This window comes from Sus scrofa, chromosome 8 (assembly GCF_054392235.1).
Source record: "Sus scrofa isolate SSC_HxYL_T2T_F1_AM1 chromosome 8, Sscrofa_HxYL_maternal_Yorkshire_Landrace_v2.0, whole genome shotgun sequence".
NCBI lineage: Eukaryota > Metazoa > Chordata > Mammalia > Artiodactyla > Suidae > Sus > Sus scrofa.
The window spans coordinates 10,922,120-10,939,633 of NC_139390.1; the positions used below are offsets into that span (position 1 = coordinate 10,922,120).

General features: G+C 41.9%; 1 non-coding gene across 3 annotated transcripts; it reads left to right on the forward strand.

The window, feature by feature from the left end:
- The first annotated feature begins 56 nt into the window (after positions 1-56).
- On the forward strand, positions 57-13,738 carry ZBED11 (zinc finger BED-type containing 11). 3 transcript variants are annotated; one of them, XR_014812167.1, is made up of 4 exons: positions 57-158; positions 8,915-11,608; positions 12,780-12,850; positions 13,269-13,738. It is a non-coding gene; the product is annotated as a zinc finger BED-type containing 11 (transcript). The 3 variants fall into 3 exon arrangements; XR_014812166.1 differs by lacking the exon at positions 13,269-13,738 and having other exon boundaries at positions 12,780-12,963; XR_014812165.1 differs by lacking the exons at positions 12,780-12,850; positions 13,269-13,738 and having other exon boundaries at positions 8,915-11,761.
- Positions 13,739-17,514: the final 3,776 nt, after the last annotated feature.

Below are 17,514 nucleotides of genomic sequence, written 5' to 3' on the forward strand. Positions count from 1 at the left end.
CAGCCCTTTTCTGGTTGGAAGAGGGATATCTGTCTATGGGTGCGGAGGTGAGACCGGAAGTGGTGCTGTGTAGGGAACGGGGAGGGTGAGGGGAACCGCCGGTCGGCAGGCGAGGCTCAAGGTTCCCGGCGCTGGGCTGGAAGTGAGAAGGATCAAAGGTAGCCTCTGGTGGGAGTGGTTTGGAGTCTGCTAAAGGGAGACATTTCCGGGTTCGTTGGACGGAGGCACGTTTTGGTTTTGCTCAGGGAACGAAGGCATGTCTACCGGGGAAGGGGGCAGCGATCCGTTACCCGAGGGGAGATATCCTAGGGTCGGCTGGAAGGGCCAGGCCGAGGTTCTTGGGCCTAGTTGGGTCCCTAGAGGACGGAGGAAACTGTAATCTCCTGGGAAGAGGGTTACATTCTAATCTGCTTAAAGCTCATACCTGCAAGTTCCATTAAGGCCTAAGTCCTAATATGTGCGCAATGACAATATAGAAAACAAAGGAGAGGTAGAAGATAAGTTTAGGTTGTTGGTTATGAGACGGATTTGCAATGCCTTCAGCAAGGAATCAAGCCTTAGCCATCCCTTACAAAAATAGAATATTTTTAGGCAGACAAAAAGTAGAAATAAGACTACAATTAATATATGTGTACCCACCACCCGACTGGAGAAATCGTTATTATATAATTGAAGTCCTTTGCCTGCTCCGCTCAATCCCATTCTGTTCCCTAATTAGTTGGATGGTGCTATTTTGCACACCTTTAACAATCGGAAATGTGTATGTCTTTTGATAGCTTTCTTTAATGTTAACGTAAGATTTGTCAGTGTTATGTAACTAGTTCATTCATTGTAACAGCTGAAGTTATTCTCTTATACAGTAAGGCACTATTTATCCACTTTCTTGCTTTGTTTCCCCCATTCTGAGTAATTGTAAATACTTACATACTAGTTGAGTGGACAGATGCTGTAGTGTTTGAGCAAAATCATAAAGAATGAGTGGGATTTCAGATGACTCAAGGCAACAGGAGGAGTTCTCATTGTGGCTCAGGTTAAGAACCTGACATAGTGTTCCTGAGGATTGGAGTTGCATCGCTGGCCTTGATCAGTGGGTTAGTAAGTATCCCGTATCGCTGCAAGATGTGACATAGGTCGCTCCTTCCACTTGGGTATTGCTGTGGTTGCTAGGCTGTAAACTGAAGCTCCATTCAACCCCTAGCCTAGGAACGTTCATATGCCACAGGTGCAGCCATTAAACACACAAACACACAAACAGAAAGCAAGAGGAAGGTATTCAGGCAAAGAGAATACCAGTCAGAACAAAAGCAGAAGTGTGAAAGTGTATGAAGTATTGTCAAGAACTTCCATAGTCTTAGAGCTTAAAATGTAGAACTGTTTGGAGAAGTCTGAGAGGTAGGATGAAGCTGAAATTTAAAGGACAGATTTCCAGTCGTGGCTCAGCAGAAACAAATCTGACTAAGAACCATGAGGATCCCTGGCCTCGCTCAGTGGGTCAGATATCCGGGCGTTGCTGTGAGCTGTGGTACCGGTTGCAGACTCGGCTCAGATCTGTAGTTGTGGCTGTGGCTTAAGCCAGTGGCTACAGCTCCAATTTGACCCCTAGCCTGGGAACCTCCATATGCCACAGGTGCGGTCCCTAAAAAAACAAAAACAAAAGGACATTGTCCTGAGAAGATTATACTAGCTAAGAGCCATTAAAGGTTTTTGATCAGAGCTGTATTTTTAGAAGATAATACTCAGAGCATCATGGAGCTACGTCTAAGAGGTAACAATTTGTGCCAGAGAATTAAAGACCACACCCATCAAGCATTGTAACAATAATGATCCTTGCGTTAACCATGTAAGGCAGTCATGCCTAAAATCCTGAAACATTTTCCCTGCCCACACATAGTACCACTTTTCTAGACAACTATTTCATACCTTCTTCTGTCAAGCTCTCAGCATTTTCTGCTTCTGACTCCATTTAGCTGTTACCTTGCATCCTCTTTCTGTTAGAAAAGGATTTCCCCATGTTTCTGCCTCACATCTACAGGGTTATACCCTAATACACCATGTCCACTATTACTGTAGGTGAATTGTTTGATTTAGAAGAGAGAGCAAGCCCTTTGAGGATACTTTTTGAGGCATTCCCTGGTGGCACAGCAGTTAAAGGATTCTGCGTTGTCACTCCTCTGGTTAGGGTTCCATCCCTGCGCTGGAAACTTCCACATGCCGTGGGTATGGCCAGAGGAGGTAAAAAAAAGAGTACTTTTTGAGTATAGCAATTTGAAACATAGCTGATTGTGAACTCCCAAAGAGGATTGGGTTGAAATGAGAGTGGTGAAAATAGAAAAGAAAAGAATGATTTAAAAGACATTTTTTGTCCTAAAAAAAGCTCATACCTATAGTAATATAAATGAGATATTACTGGGTTTTTTGGTGTCTTTTTTTTTTTTTTGGCTTTGTTTTCTTTTTTTCTTGGCTATACCCACAGCATGTGGAATTTCCCAGGTCAAGGACCAAACCCACGCCACAGCAGCTACCCCAGCCGCCTCAATGACAACGCCAGGTCCTTAACCCACTGCACCGCAGGGGACACTAGATTTTTTTTAAATGTGTTTCTTATTTTCAGGTAGATTTTAAGTGTTAGGCTTTATAAGATAAATCTAAACACAGTTTACGTTTATGTTTTTATAAGACCATTGTTTCTACCACTTAACATTTTAAGTAGAATTAGTTTTGAAGTAGGAAATCATTGATGATCCAGTTTTAAAGAATATGTTTTACTAACCGTTGTCTCACATATTCCCAAATTGTTCAAACATGGTTTGGTAACTTACTTTTCACTGACTAATAAAAATAGAATGTGCATGGATGGTACAGTTTACGACAGGTGTCATTCATTCTCTCATTTAATCTTGCAAAAACGTTTATTGAGTACCTACCATATGACAAACACTGTTGTAGTGGCAGGTAGATTCTTCTATTTTATTGTCTTTTCAGGGCTGCACCCGTGGCGTATGGAAATTCCCAGGCTAGGGGTCAAATTGGAACTGGAGCTACCAGCCTACGCCACCACCACAGCCACAGCAATGGGGGAATCCAAGCTGCATCTGTGACCTACACCACAGCTCATGGCAACACTGGATCCTTAACCCACTGAGAGGGGCCTGGCATCCAACCCAAGTCCTCGTGGATACTAGTCAGGTTCGTTACCGCTGAGCCATGAAAGGAACTCCCAGGAAGAGGTAGATTAAAAGATGTATTAGTGGGGAGTTCCCGTCGTGGCGCAGTGGTTAACGAATCCGACTGGGAACCATGACGTTGCGGGTTCGGTCCCTGACCTTGCTCAGTGGGTTGGGGATCCGGCGTTGCCGTGAGCTGTGGTGTAGGTTGCAGACGCGGCTTGGATCCCGCGTTGCTGTGGCTCTGGCCTAGGCTGGTGGCTACAGCTCCGATTGGACCCCTAGCCTGGGAACCTCCATATGCCGCGGGAGCGGCCCAAGAAATAGCAAAAAGACAAAAAAAAAAAAAAAGATGTATTAGTGGAAATCACCACCCTGAAACCGTATCACATGACTATATTAATGAACCTGGGTATATAAGAAACTTTCAATTATAAGTTTTTGGTCACTTTAACCAAATTCTCGCCTAAAGAATGGCTTAGCTAGATGCCCAGCGGATTAAGGAGCATTATTACCCTGAATCGGGGTTATACATCCACAACGGTGTACCCTGGCACACACATCTTAAGCATCAGTGCACACATTTGTAGATTTTTGAAGTTTTGTCTGGAAGGGACTTTTCCTAACAGAACCTGTCTGGGTCATGGAATCACACATGTTCTTAACTCATGGTAATAATATGTATGTGCTCTGATTTACATTGAGTTTTAATAGAATATCTCTCTCTCTTTTTTTTTTAAAGTTCCAAGACTTATGGCTAGGCCAAAAACTTCAGGTTTGAACTTATCCCCCCAAACTCCTCTGACTTGCTATTAAAGCACCTTTCAGAGACATAGGTAAAGAGAGGGCAAGCGAATGACTTTAGAGGATGTTTTGTTTAACACTGTTTTTCTTTAGCTATATAACATAAATATCTATAAAATATCTGGAGAGAGGTGGCATACAGGATAAAATTGTAGCAATTTGAAATTTCATGTGGGAGAAGCATTAAAAACAAGTGAGCATCCTTAACTATGACAGGAAGAATCAGTAAATGTTCTCTTTCAGTTATTAAGGGCAGTTAGATGTCTGAGTCATGTTGCTTCAAGGCTGTTGTGACTTGCTCTCCAACTCTTTTTATTCATCGAAGAGATCTAGATGCACTTGCTTTTTCGGCATTTTAGTTCTGGTATAATATGCTCTCCATCGTGTTCTGATGCCCAGGAGGCCTCAGCCGTGAACTCTTTAGTCCTGTTAACTACCTTGTCAGACAGGACATGAGATCTCTGAAGAGAGGTTTTGCCGGGAGTTCCCATTGTGGCCCAACAGGTTAAGAATCTGACTATTATCCATGAGGATTGAGGATTCACTCAATGGGTTAAGGATACAAAGTTGCTGCAAGCTGCAGTGTAGGTCACAGCTCAGATCTTGCATTGCTTTGGCGTGGTACAGACCGGCAGCTGTAGCTCCAATTCAACCCCTACCCTGGGAGCTTCCATATGCCACAGGTACAGCCATAAAAAAAAAGAAGAAAAGAAAGCTTTGCCTCTTCTCAGACAAAGGTCAAATAGTTGGAACATGTCATCTTTTAAGGAAGACGAAGTCAAAGGCATCTACCAGGCCCTGAATTCTCTCCCATAAGTACTCTCTCTCTCTCCTTTTTTTTTTTTTTTAAAGGTATAACCAGGTACCATATACAGTAGATCTGTAGCAACTGGTCATAGTTAAAGCATTTATAATAATTAATCAAATTGATATTTTCAAGCTCCTAAGGCAACCAACACCTAAAAATGCCGCTACTATAATAAATAAACCCTGACCTCTACCCCTGTTTATCCTGATGGCACCAACTCTTTATATTATTAAAAACAGAAAACTATGCCAGGAGACTGCCAGCCTAAAGACAAGGTGATAGATTTTGTTCTCTTGCATATCACAACTTAATCCTACTCCGTGTAGCAACAGTTTTCTCACATGGCTGCTGCTGCCACACCTTCCTGGCACATTCCTGAAGCTGCATCCCAGCAACATTGTGCCAGGATGCCCTTTCAAGCTTTTAGTCTCATAATAATAAGTCTCTGCCCTTAAATTCAAGATTTAATGCTTGTCCTGTGCCAAACTGACCAGATAGGAGAGTCTTCTCTTGACAGCTCCCACATCACTCTTTCTCACCGAATTACACTGAATTGTGTGACACGTCTCACTAGTCACCTTTGCTCCTGCCTGTACCTTCAGGCTGTACCTTCAGTTATGACTCGGTTCTGTTTACTGGCAATTCATATCGGAGACACCATCAGGGTGACTCAGCACCAAAGCAGGCCATCACAACTCATGAAATCCTAGAGCAGTCCCTTTGGCATTATTTGAAGTATTTGAAGTCTCTCAGTGTGTATGAGTAACCTTAACAAAAGTTAGCACCGGTGCAGAAAAAAAATTAAAAAATTGGTATCTCTGCTTTGTCTGTAAAACATAACCTGTGCTCACAATTTTGGCAAGTGCCATCAACAATGAGCTACACAACATTTGCTGGGATCCTCGTTAAAAACGCACTGTACATGCAGTACAGCAGTCAGGTTCCTTGGTCTTTACCCAAAGGAGTTGAAAACTCGTCTACACAGAAACCTCACACCCAGTGTTTATAGCACCTTTATTCATAATTGTCAAAATCTGGAAGTAACCAAGATGCCTTTCAGAAGGTGGATGGATAAATAAACTGTGTTATAACCAGACAATTATTTTTCAGTGCCAAAAAAAAAAAAAAAAAAAGCTCTCAAGCTATGAAATACATGGAGGACACTTAATTGCATATTACTAAGTGAGAGAAGCCAATCTGAAAAATCTGTATACTGTATAATTCCAACTCTGTGCCATTCTGGCAAAGGCAGAACTGGAGCTGGTTAAAAACAATCAGTGACAGCCAGAGATTGGGGTGGGGATAGAAGAGAGGAATGAAGAGGCAGAGCACAGGATTTTTAGGACAGTGAAAGTGCTCCGTATGATACCACGGTGATGGATGCCGCATTATACATTTGTCAAAACCCGAGAATGTGCAACACCAAGAGGGAGCACTAATTTTGGATGATTATGATGTATCAGTGTAGGTTTATCAGCTAACAAATGTACCCTCTGGTGGGGGATGCCGATGGTGAAGACTGCATACGTGGGGGCAGGAAATACTCGAGGTGTCCCTACCTTCTGCTCAACTTGCTGTGAAGCTGAAGTTGTTTTCTTCTTCCTTTTTTTTTTTTTCTTTAATGGCCACACCCACAGTGTGTGGAAGTTCCTAGCCCCGGGACTGAATCTGAGCCACCGATGCAACCCTACACCACAGCTGTGGCCATGCTGGATCCTTTAACCCACTGCACCACAGCAGGAACTCCTGAATTTACTCTTTTAAGAAATAAATTTATTAATTTCTAAAAATGCACCATACATGATGTACTCTAAGTCCCCTTCAAGTTCACATTAGCCCATGTGAATGTAATTAGTGAGGCCTCCTGGAAGAATCTCACCAAAGCTATGGCCTTCTCCCTCTGGTGACGTCTTATCATCCCCTGTGACCCCTCCTTCAGAGCTGGCTTTGTTATTAAAAGATTAGCCTCCCACATAAATATGGTGACAGACTGATGAAAATTGACGGCATTCAGATAATTTGTAGCACATTTTTGAGTGTTGCCTGGAGGTCCAGAAGCCTATGCCCTACTTGTGTACTGTATTATACTGTTTCACTCATAGGTGAAGGATGGGTGATGGCTAGAATGACAAATACTTAGTATGTCCTGCAAACTGAGGGATTCCAGGCTTCCTCTTAAGTAATTGGGGGAATCCATTCACTAGGCAAGTAGTAATAGTAATCTCAAGATACGGGTGTTTCAGCTTTACCCCTAGAAGAACTTCCTAGAAGAACTCATGGAATGCAAAATTTATGTTGAAAAATAACAGGCCTTGGAGTTCCCGTCGTACCTCAGTGGTTAATGAATCCTACTAGGAACCATGAGGTTGCGGGTTTGATCCCTGGCCTTGCTCAGTGGGTTGGGGATCCAGTGTTGTCGTGAGCTGTGGTGTAGGTGGCAGACACGGCTCGGATCCCACGTTGCTGTGGCTCTGGCGTAGGCTGGTGGCTACAGCTCTGATTAGACCCCTAGCCTGGAAACCTCCATATGCCGTGGGAGTGGCTCAAGAAATGGCAATAAATAAATAAATAAAATAACAGGCCTTATGGGGAAAATAGCATTAGGGCCAAACTATACAACTTTGTAACTTTGTAACCAGAGCATAAAATAAAAATGATTCACAGGGGACTTGTTTTAACCAGGTATGATAAGACTGTCCCGAAGTAAGTAGTTTTTATGCTCGCAGATCCCTAGAATCAGATAGAGTATTCTTACCATGCCAGCAGGGCGGCTTCATAGAGAAGCACCAGGGTTGGTCAGGAGGAAGAGGGGATGGCAGAAAATGTGGAAAAGCCTGTGCTGTGGTTTTCTAGGGAAGGAATTGGCCAAGCAGGTAAGCATGTTTCAGATTAGCTTTCTGAACAATTTTATCAGGCTTGGGGGCATTGGGGCTGTCTCTAGTTTCTGGCTACTTGGCCCTGGGATGATCAGACCAGGGGAATAATCTAGACAATTAGAACCTGAGGTTGGGGGTGGAGTGTGGGTGGGGTGGGCTCTGGATTGGTTAATTTGCATATAGAAATTTTGCTAGGATGAGCTATTTGCTATCAGTCCAGTTGTTTGCTGTTTCTAGGATTTAGCCAGCTCTGGGAGGATTCATCCCTCCCTGACTAGTGAGAACCCAGGTGCCAGAGCTTCAAGAATACAGAAAATGAGAAAACATAGAGGAGAGTTCCCGTTGTGACAAATCTTACTAGGGACCATGGGGTTGCAGGTTCAATCCCCGGCCTCGCTCAGTGGGTTAAGGATCCGGCGTTGCCGTGAGCTCTGGTGTAGGTCACAGACACAGCACAGATCTGGTGATGCTGTGGTTGTAGTGTAGACCTGCGGCAACAGCTCTGATAGACCCTTAGCCTGGGAACCTCCATATGCCTCGGGTGCGGCCCTAAAAAAAAAAAAAGAAAGAAAACATAGGTAATGCAAACATATTCTGATAAAAGTATTAACACTGTGAATATGTTTATTTATTTTTTTTCATGGCCACACCTGTAGCATATGGAAGTTCCTGGGTCTGGGGTCAAATCCGAGCTGCAGCTGTAGCTGCAGCGCAGCCAGATCGTTTTAAGCCACCGTGCCAGAGTGGGAACTCCCCAAGATGTTAAATTTCTAACAAACACTGCAGTAATTGTAAGATTTTACTTCTCCCCCCCCCCAAAGAAAGTGGCTTTGCTTGATGGGGAGGTTTGTAAGGAAGGTGCTGTGTTATGCAGTTATGCAGATAAGACCCAAATAGCCTGAGTTTAAAGAGAGCAGTGCAGTAAGTACTTTCAAGATGGGCAGGGCCAAACTGAGCTGAGGAAGTGGGTATGGTGAAGGAGCTGTACCCCTCCACGATTTGCTGTGTTTACCTTTATCACTGTACTTTGCAACTCCTGATGCCAACTTCCAGGCCTTACTGACTCCATTTTTTTCTATCTCTCAGTCTTGGTTGTGGTGATTTGTCTTACAGAAATGGGCCTAAGCCTGTAATACATGGTGATGAGGAGAGCTACTGACTTTTCACTTTAGCACCTTGGGTATTGTAAAGGTCCCTAGAGCTGGCAATCATATTTGTCTGTATTGTAATGCTTAATGTCCTATCTCTGGTCTTATTCCCAGGTCAAGGATACATTCCAGGAAAGTTTTAAAAATATATCATCAGCTCCAACTTTATAGTTGATCTAACCATGGAAAACCTCATTGGATCCTCACTAGATCAGACCATGACTGGCACTCTGAAAAGTATGAGGAATGAGAATCTGAGATATATACCTACCACTTCAAGAAAGTTCCTATATCAGCCAGCACTTTAGCAGATCAGCTAGTTTCTTTGATCATCAAGCAGACATAGTTGAGCTACCAGCCCTACAGAGGAAAACGGTGTCTCTGTATCAGTATTTTTCCCGTTGTGAGTGTTACCCATTTCGTAGGTCATGAAATCAATTTTATGAGTCACAACGAACATTTTTTTTAAACAAAATGAAATGCAAAATATCAGAGTGCTTGTATGAATCCTTTGCCAGAATTATGCACCTTGCAAGGAATACTAAAGTCAGTTTCACTATATGAAAAGATATTTGATGGGGGGGATGTGATGAGCAGAATGTACATTAAGAAAATGGTTTTTCAGTTTGTCTCCTAATAACTTGTTCGGTTTTCATCATAATGAGGTTGATTGTGCAGCCTGGTTTTATGTTACCATGACTTGCAACTGGATATCAAATCTGAGATGTTCAACTGAGATTCAGTTGCAAACTGCTTTTTTGGGGAAGATGTTATCTAGGCTATAAGTATATATACATTTGAGTTAGTGGCAATTACAACATTTTATTCAAGAATTGCTTTTAAAATGGATCGTGTCTTTTTTAAAAGAAAGAGGAATAATGAAACAAAATATGCAGAAGCATGTTCAAGTTCAACTGTTGGATCCAGAAGTGTGAATGATGACAATCTTAAGAAAAATATTGACTCTCATCTGCAAACATCAACTTTTGAGCCACATTTCAAAAAGAAAAAAGTAAGTGCAAGGCGTTATAATGAAGATTATTTAAAATACGGTTTTATCAAATGTGAAAAACCCTTTGAAAATGACAGACCTCAGTGTGTAATTTGTAATAATATTCTTGCAAATGAAAGCTTAAAACCTTCGAAATTAAAACGGCACTTAGAAACTCAGCATGCTGAACTTACTGACAAGCCTCTTGAATATTTTCAAAGAAAGAAAAAGGATGTGAAGTTATCAACACAGTTCCTGAGCTGTTCTACTCCTGTTAGTGAGAAAGCCTTATTATCATCATATTTAGTGGCATATCGTGTGGCAAAAGAGAAAATGGCTCATACGGCTGCTGAAAAAATTATTCTCCCAGCCTGTTTGGATATGGTGCGTACAATTTTTGATGATAAATCAGCTGATAAATTAAAATCAATTCCTAGTGATAACACAATATCACTGCGAATTTGTACAATCGCAGAACATTTAGAAACAATGCTTATTACTCGGTTACAGTCTGGAATAGATTTTGCAATCCAGCTTGATGAAAGCCCTGATACTGGAAGCGGTATGACACTTTTAGTCTATGTCAGATATGCATGGCAGGGTGATTTTGTGGAGGATTTTTTGTGTTGTTTAAATTTAACTTCACACCGAAGCGGGTTAGATATTTTTACCGAATTAGAAAAGTGCATTGTTGGTCAGTATAAATTAAACTGGAAACACTGCAAAGGAATTACAAGTGATGGAACAGCAAACATAACTGGAAAACATAGCAGAGTAATTAAAAAATTGTTAGAAGTTACCAATAATAGTGCTGCGTGGAATCATTGTTTTATACATCGTGAAGCTTTAGCGTCCAGAGAAATGCCACAGAATCTCATGAGAGTATTGAGAAATGCAGTGAAAGTTGTTAATTTTATTAAAGGAAGCTCACTAAATAGCCGACTCCTTGAAACATTTTGTTCAGAGATTGGAGCTAATTATACCCATTTACTATATCACACCAAAGTGCGTTGGTTGTCGCAAGGGAAAATCCTAAGCAGGGTTTACGAACTCAGGAGTGAGATCCACGTTTTTCTCATGGAAAAAAAATCTCATCTGGCAACTGTTTTTGAAGATGATATTTGGGTAACGAAATTGGCATATTTAACTGATATTTTTGGCATTCTTAATGAACTAAGTTTAAAACTACAGGGGAAGAACAGTGATATATTCCAACACGTCGAACGTATCCAAGGCTTCCATAAGACGTTATTGTTGTGGCAAGCAAGGCTTAAAAGCAGTCGTCCGAGCTACTACATGTTTCCAAGATTTTTGCAACACATCGAAGAGAATATTATTAATGAAAACATTTTAGAAGAAATAAAACTAGAGGTATTATTGCATCTCACGTCTCTCTCTCAAACTTTTAACCATTTCTTCCCAGAAGAGAAATTTGAAACTTTAAAAGAAAACTGTTGGGTAAAAGATCCATTTGCTTTTCGAAACCCCGAATCAATAATCGAGTTAAACTTGGTGCCTGAAGAAGAGAATGAATTACTGCAGCTCAGTTCTTCATATGCCTTGAAGAATGATTATGAAACCTTAAGTTTATCAGCATTCTGGATTAAGATAAAGGAAGACTTTCCTTTGCTAAGTAGAAAGAGTGTCCTGCTCTTACTACCATTCACGACAACGAGTTTGTGTGAACTGGGGTTTTCAGTCCTAACCCAGTTAAAAACGAACGGACCGAATGGTGCAGCAGGTCTGCGGGTAGCGGTTTCCACCTGTGTCCCAGACTGGAATGAACTCGTGAACAGGCAAGCACACCCATCAGTTAGGTAAATCTTACCTGGTTTTTGGTTTGCATTTCCTATTTTGTGATTTTTTTTCTGTGTTGTATTTACATGTTAACATAGCATTGTATGTGGCAACTTTCTCTTTTTTGTTATATTTAAAAACTAATAAAATCCTGTAATTTTCTGTCCATTGAACCAAAATCTGATGAACTTCTATGAAAGGTCAGGAACCCTTCTAGAGACGTTTAGGATACAAAATAAGGAAGACAGAGATCATTTCTCTGGTGGAGCATATGGTCTGGCAAGGGGAGAGAGTGAACAACATAAATTAGCTTTATAATATTTAGAAGGTAGTAAGCGCTGTGGAAAGTGGTAAGAAAGAAGATCCAGGAACTATTTGTGGGCCAAATTTTGAATGGCTCGAGACATAATAGGGCTTCTGGGTTTTTGTTAGAAATTGTGAGATGGAGAGCAATGGAAACATTCTGGGGAGGAAAGACATGATATCAGGTCTTAGAAAAATCCCTCTGGGAGTTCCTATTGTGGTGCAGCAGAAACGAATCCAACTAGTAACTGCGAGGTTTCAGATTCAGTCCCTGGCTTCGCCAGTGGGTTAAGGATCCGGCGTTGCCCGAGCGCTGTGGTGTAGGTCACAGATGGGACTAGTATCCCGAATTACTGCGGCTGTGGTCTAGGCCAGTGGCCACAGCTCATATTCAACCCCTAGCCTGGGAACCTCCACATGACACAGGTGTGGACCTAAAATAAATAAATAAATAAAAATTAAAAAAAAAATACTCTGACTTCTCTTGAGAATAGATTGAAATAAATGTTGCCTCTTTAAAAAGGTCTTTCCTGGAGTTCCCGTCCTGGTGCAGTGGTTAACGAATCCGACTAGGAACCATGAGATTGCAGGTTTGATCCCTGGCCTTGTTCAGCGGGTTAAGGATCCGGTGTTGCTGTGAGCTGTGGTGTAGGTCGCAGACAAGGCTTGGATCCCAAGTTGCTGTGGCTCTGGCGAAGGCTGGCAGCTACAGCTCTGATTAGGCCCCTAGCCTGGGAACCTCCATATGCTGTGAGAGCGGCCAAAGAAATGGCAAAAAGACAAAAAAAGGTCTTTCCTAACCACCTTACATCCTTCATTATTCTTTTTTATGTCTTTGTTTTCGTGGTGGTATATAACTTGTAATACGTGTATTTATTTGATTACTAGTTCCGTCAGGTGCCACCTTGGAATGAGTGCTCCACAGGAGCAGAGGTCATGTCCATCTCGCGTGATACGTAGTAAGTGGACCTTCAGTTTACATGTGATGAAGAACAAATGAATCAGTGATCTCTAACACCTGCCGCAGGAGGTCATATTCCCTGGAATAATTATTAAACATACAGCAAATTTCTTTGCCCTTTTTACGTTTTTTTTTAAATCTGATTTTGTCCATTAAGGGCATTTTGTCCATCAATGGCATTGATTGATGTTGCTTCCTCACTGTGTTGCTGAAAATTAAGCAACTTATATTGCTTAATATGTCTTCCTCAAACTAATTTCACCTGCTACCTCTAGATGTATTTCCTCACCCCACTGGGTGATGTTTCTTTTGACATGGTCTCTCTCTAAAAGCATACAGGTTAGCAGTCCTTTCCTCTCAGCCACTGCTAGCATTATTGTGATTCTCGATTCTTCAGATTTTCTATTCTATTACAGGCGAGTCCCCCTCCCTTTTTGGTGCTCAAAGTGTCGGAAGACAATCCTCCATGAATAGCTCACATTTCTGCACAGTCTCCATCCTCTGAATGAAAGTATTTGCGTCTGAGTTACGAATGTTTATATAAGGAGACATTCCAGGACGGTGAAGATAGAGATGTCTTCTTCCTTGGAAACATCCCAGGGAAGTAAAGATAACGGCTTTTCCTTCCCTCACTGGAGACATTTGTTTGCCTTCCAGGAATACTAAGTAATCTCTCTGTAGGAAGGATGAGAAGATGCACGGCAAACCCATAAAACCCTAGAGTCTCCAGTGGTGCCGCCACTGTGTGCAAAACTAACACACCTATGAGAATGGGGCACCGGGAACCAAGCCGCAATGCTGATCTGGCTGGGTTTTTTGTTTTTTGCTATGAGTGTTAAATTGTATCTCTGACCCCAAGGTCTCACATCAATATATGGTCACTTCTGGAGTTCCTGTCGTGGCGCAGTGGTTAACAAATCCGACTAGGAACCATGAGGTTGCAGGTTCGATCCCTGCCCTTGCTCAGTGGGTTAAGGATCCGGCGTTGCCGTGAGCTGTGGTGTAGGTGGCAGACGCGGCTCAGATCCCTCGTTGCTGTGGCTCTGGCGTAGGCCAGTGGCTACAGCTCCAATTCGACCCCTAGCCTGGGAACCTCCATATGCCGTGGGAGCGGCCCAAGAAATGGCAAAAAACAAAAACAAAACAAAACAAGACAAGACAAAACAAAACAAAACAAAACAAAAAAATATATATATATATATGGTCACTTCCGCAAAATTCCTTTTACCACATATGGCAACATGTTCTCAGGTTCCAGGGATTAAGACCTGGCCATCTTCGGCAGGACCGTCATCCAGCCTGTCACAGTCCACCCCTGGGCCTCAAAGACTTACATGCCCCACATGAAAAATACCTTTGCCCATTCCAAGGCCCCCCAAAGTTTCATCAGATGATAGCATCCACTCAAGCCTAAAATCTCATTTAAGTCTTAGCGACTCAAAACTCTCAAATCTCCTATCTAATCCTCTAAAGTAGGTATGGGTGCAGTTCTGGGTATGATGTGTCCTGGGGCAGAATCCTCTCTACCTGGGAATCTGCGAAGTGAGAAGGCAAGTTGGTGCTCCAAAAACGCAGCAGTGGGACAGGCATAGGGTAACTTCCATCCTCCTTCAAGAAGGGAGAAGATGAAAAAGTCGCCAGCCAATCACTTACAAAGGCCACCTAGGCAAACTCCATTAAGTGGCAAAGTCCAGGACCCTTTGGCCGTGGTTGGTGCCTCAGTCCTCTGGACCTGTGTCTCCACTCTGGGGCTCTCCACCTTCGGAATCGTCCGTTTCCATGAAGAGTAATGTCAGCCACTGAGTAGTTTTTATTAACCAGCTTTGTGCCTGTGGAATTTTGAGAGACTGACAGGCTTTTCATTTTCATCCTCTGCCCCCTTTGGTCCAACCTGACAATGTTTTGACAATGTTTTTGTTGATAGAGGATTCTCAAAAATGTTGAGGGTCACAGAGACTCACTCCATCAGGAAAGAGGCTACTCTGCAGATCTTTCCTGAATAATCTCATCTCTTGTTTGGCTTCTGCTGAGGTAACTGAGAGGACCCATGAGTCACACACTCTTTCAAAGAGCCCCTTGTGTACGTGAATGCTCTAACCTCTTGGACTTTCCAAGCACTCACAAAAGTCTATCCACACTTAAGAGATGACTTTTTAAATATATTTTACCACAATTTAAAGAAAAAACTTTATTAAAAAAAAAAAAGTCCAATTGCATCATTGGCTTTCTCTCCATAGCTCGCTTTCCTGACAGTGGATTTCTTAACCAGCACTGTTTGCAATCTGGGAGGCTGAACATTCTGCAATTCATCCAATTCTAGTTGCTTTTTATAGCAGTTCTCTTCATGTCTCTTTCACATGTTACTAAAAGCAACACGAAGAAATCAGGTCACACCTTCATTGCTTTGCTTGGGAATCTCAACCACATACCCAAGTTCATTCATTCAGTTTTCTATGTAATTATGGCATACAATCTACGCTTCCGACCTTCTATGACCAAAACCCCTTTACCCCAGTTACCAAAAACATGTTCTTCATGTCCTTCTAAGCCCTCACGACAGGTGCTTTCAAAATTCATTTCTCTACCGTCAGCATATTTCCAGTTTAGGGATTCTTTGAGACTGTATAGGTTTTTTTCCACCGTGCTCTTTGCTTCCCCCTGACACCTCACAGCAGAGTCTTTAACACCTGTATTTCTACTGATAGTCTGTTCAAGGAAATCTAGGATTTCTCTATCATGTTCCTCAAAATTCTTCTAGCATCTACCCATTACCCACTTCCAAACCACTTTTTTTTTTCTTTTTTGTTATGGTAGAGTTGCCGTAGTTTGGAGCTAGAAAAATGTCTTTCGATGACTGACCTCACCCCTTCTCCAATCTCACTTCTCTGGGGCTCCCTCCCTGCAGACTGGCCAAGATTAGCCAAGAGTAATAGTCCTGAGCTAGTGATGTCCCAAGCTCAGTCTTGGAACTGAAGAAAAAAGGGAGGCAGAAAGAAGGGTACTTAGAGATACCAAAATCTGTACTCATTTCCTATCGACACTGTAACGAATTACCACAAAACTAGTGGCTTCAAATGACAAATTTAGAGTTCCCTTCATGGCTCAGCAGTTAATGAATCTGACTAGGATCCCTGAGGGTGGGGGTTCGATCCCTGGCTTTGCTCAGTGGGTTAGGGACCTGGCGTTGCCCTGAGCTGTGGTGTAGGTCGCAGATGCCGCTCGGATCCTGCATTGCTCTGGCTGTGGTGTAGGCTGGCAGCTGCAGCTCTGATTCAACCCCTAGCCTGGGAACCTCCATATGCTGCCGATGTGGCCCTAAAAGGAAAAAGAAAAACAAAAACAAACAACCCCCCCACACACAAATTTATTATCTTTTGGAGGTCAGAAGTCCCCAAATAGTCTCACTGGACTAAAGTCAAGGTGTCAGCAGGTTCCTTCTGGATATTCCAGGGAAGAATCTGTTTCCTTCCTTTTTCAAGCCTCTAGATTCTTCCTGTATTCTCTTGTCTCATGGCTCCTTCTTGTATCTTCAAATCCAGCAGAAAAGCCCCTTCAAATATCTCTCTGCTTCCATCATCACCTTGCCTTCTCTGTGTGATCACCTCTCAGTGTGATTGCCTTCGCTTAGGATTGCAATGGACGCATCCAGACAATCCACTGTAACTTTTCCATCTCAAGATCCTTCATCATATTGGCAAAGTCCCTCTTATTAAGTAGGATAATGTAGTCACAGGTTCCAGGGGACTAGGAATGTGGCCATCTTTATGAGACCATTACTCAGCTTACCACGACAGAAAATAAACACAAGGAACAAATAAAACAACACGTGTCTAAAACATTCACTGAGAGAACACTAAGAAATACTGTTCCAAGACCTTCAAATGAGTGATCCTCTCCATTCACCCTCCGGCAACCAAAAACTCCAACCAACAAGCAAGACAAATTTTTCAATAATGAAGTTCAGGAATTACTGAAAGTCTTTGATGTTCCAGAGAACAGAGTTCAAGTTAATATTGTGTCCAGGGTCTTTAAGATGTGACCCTAACTTCTTCATCACATCTCAACAGGCACCCAATTTACTACAAGGTTTTGGGGAAGCCCTCTTTCCCATTATTCTTCCTTTGCTCAAGCAGTTGGTTCCATCTGAAATCTCTTTCCCCTCAACTCTGTATATCAGCATCCTAGTCCTTCTTCTAAAATTCATGTAAAGGGAATAATAAAGTATGTATTACTTCATGTGTATTTTCTTTCATTCAGTGTGTGTGTGTGTATGTATGTATATATATATATATATATATATATATATTTTTTTTTTTTAGATTCTTCAGTGTATCAATAGTTTGTTCCTTTGTATTGCTTAGTAGTATTTTATTGTAGACTATATTGCCGTTTGTTTATTCTTTTGTTAGGTATTTTCATTATTTAGGGGTTACTATGAATTAAGCTGCTATGAACCTTTCATATATAAATCTTTGGGTAGAAATCTTTTTGGGAAATACCTAGTAGTGGAATATCTTCTTTGGTGAGGTACCTGCTCAACAATTTCTCCCTTAAAATTTGGATTATTTTCCTTATTTTTTGAGTTGTTGAATTCTATGTTCTGTTTTCTTTTTTTTTTTTTCACCTTTTATTTTTTTAGGGATGCACCTGTAGCATTTGAAG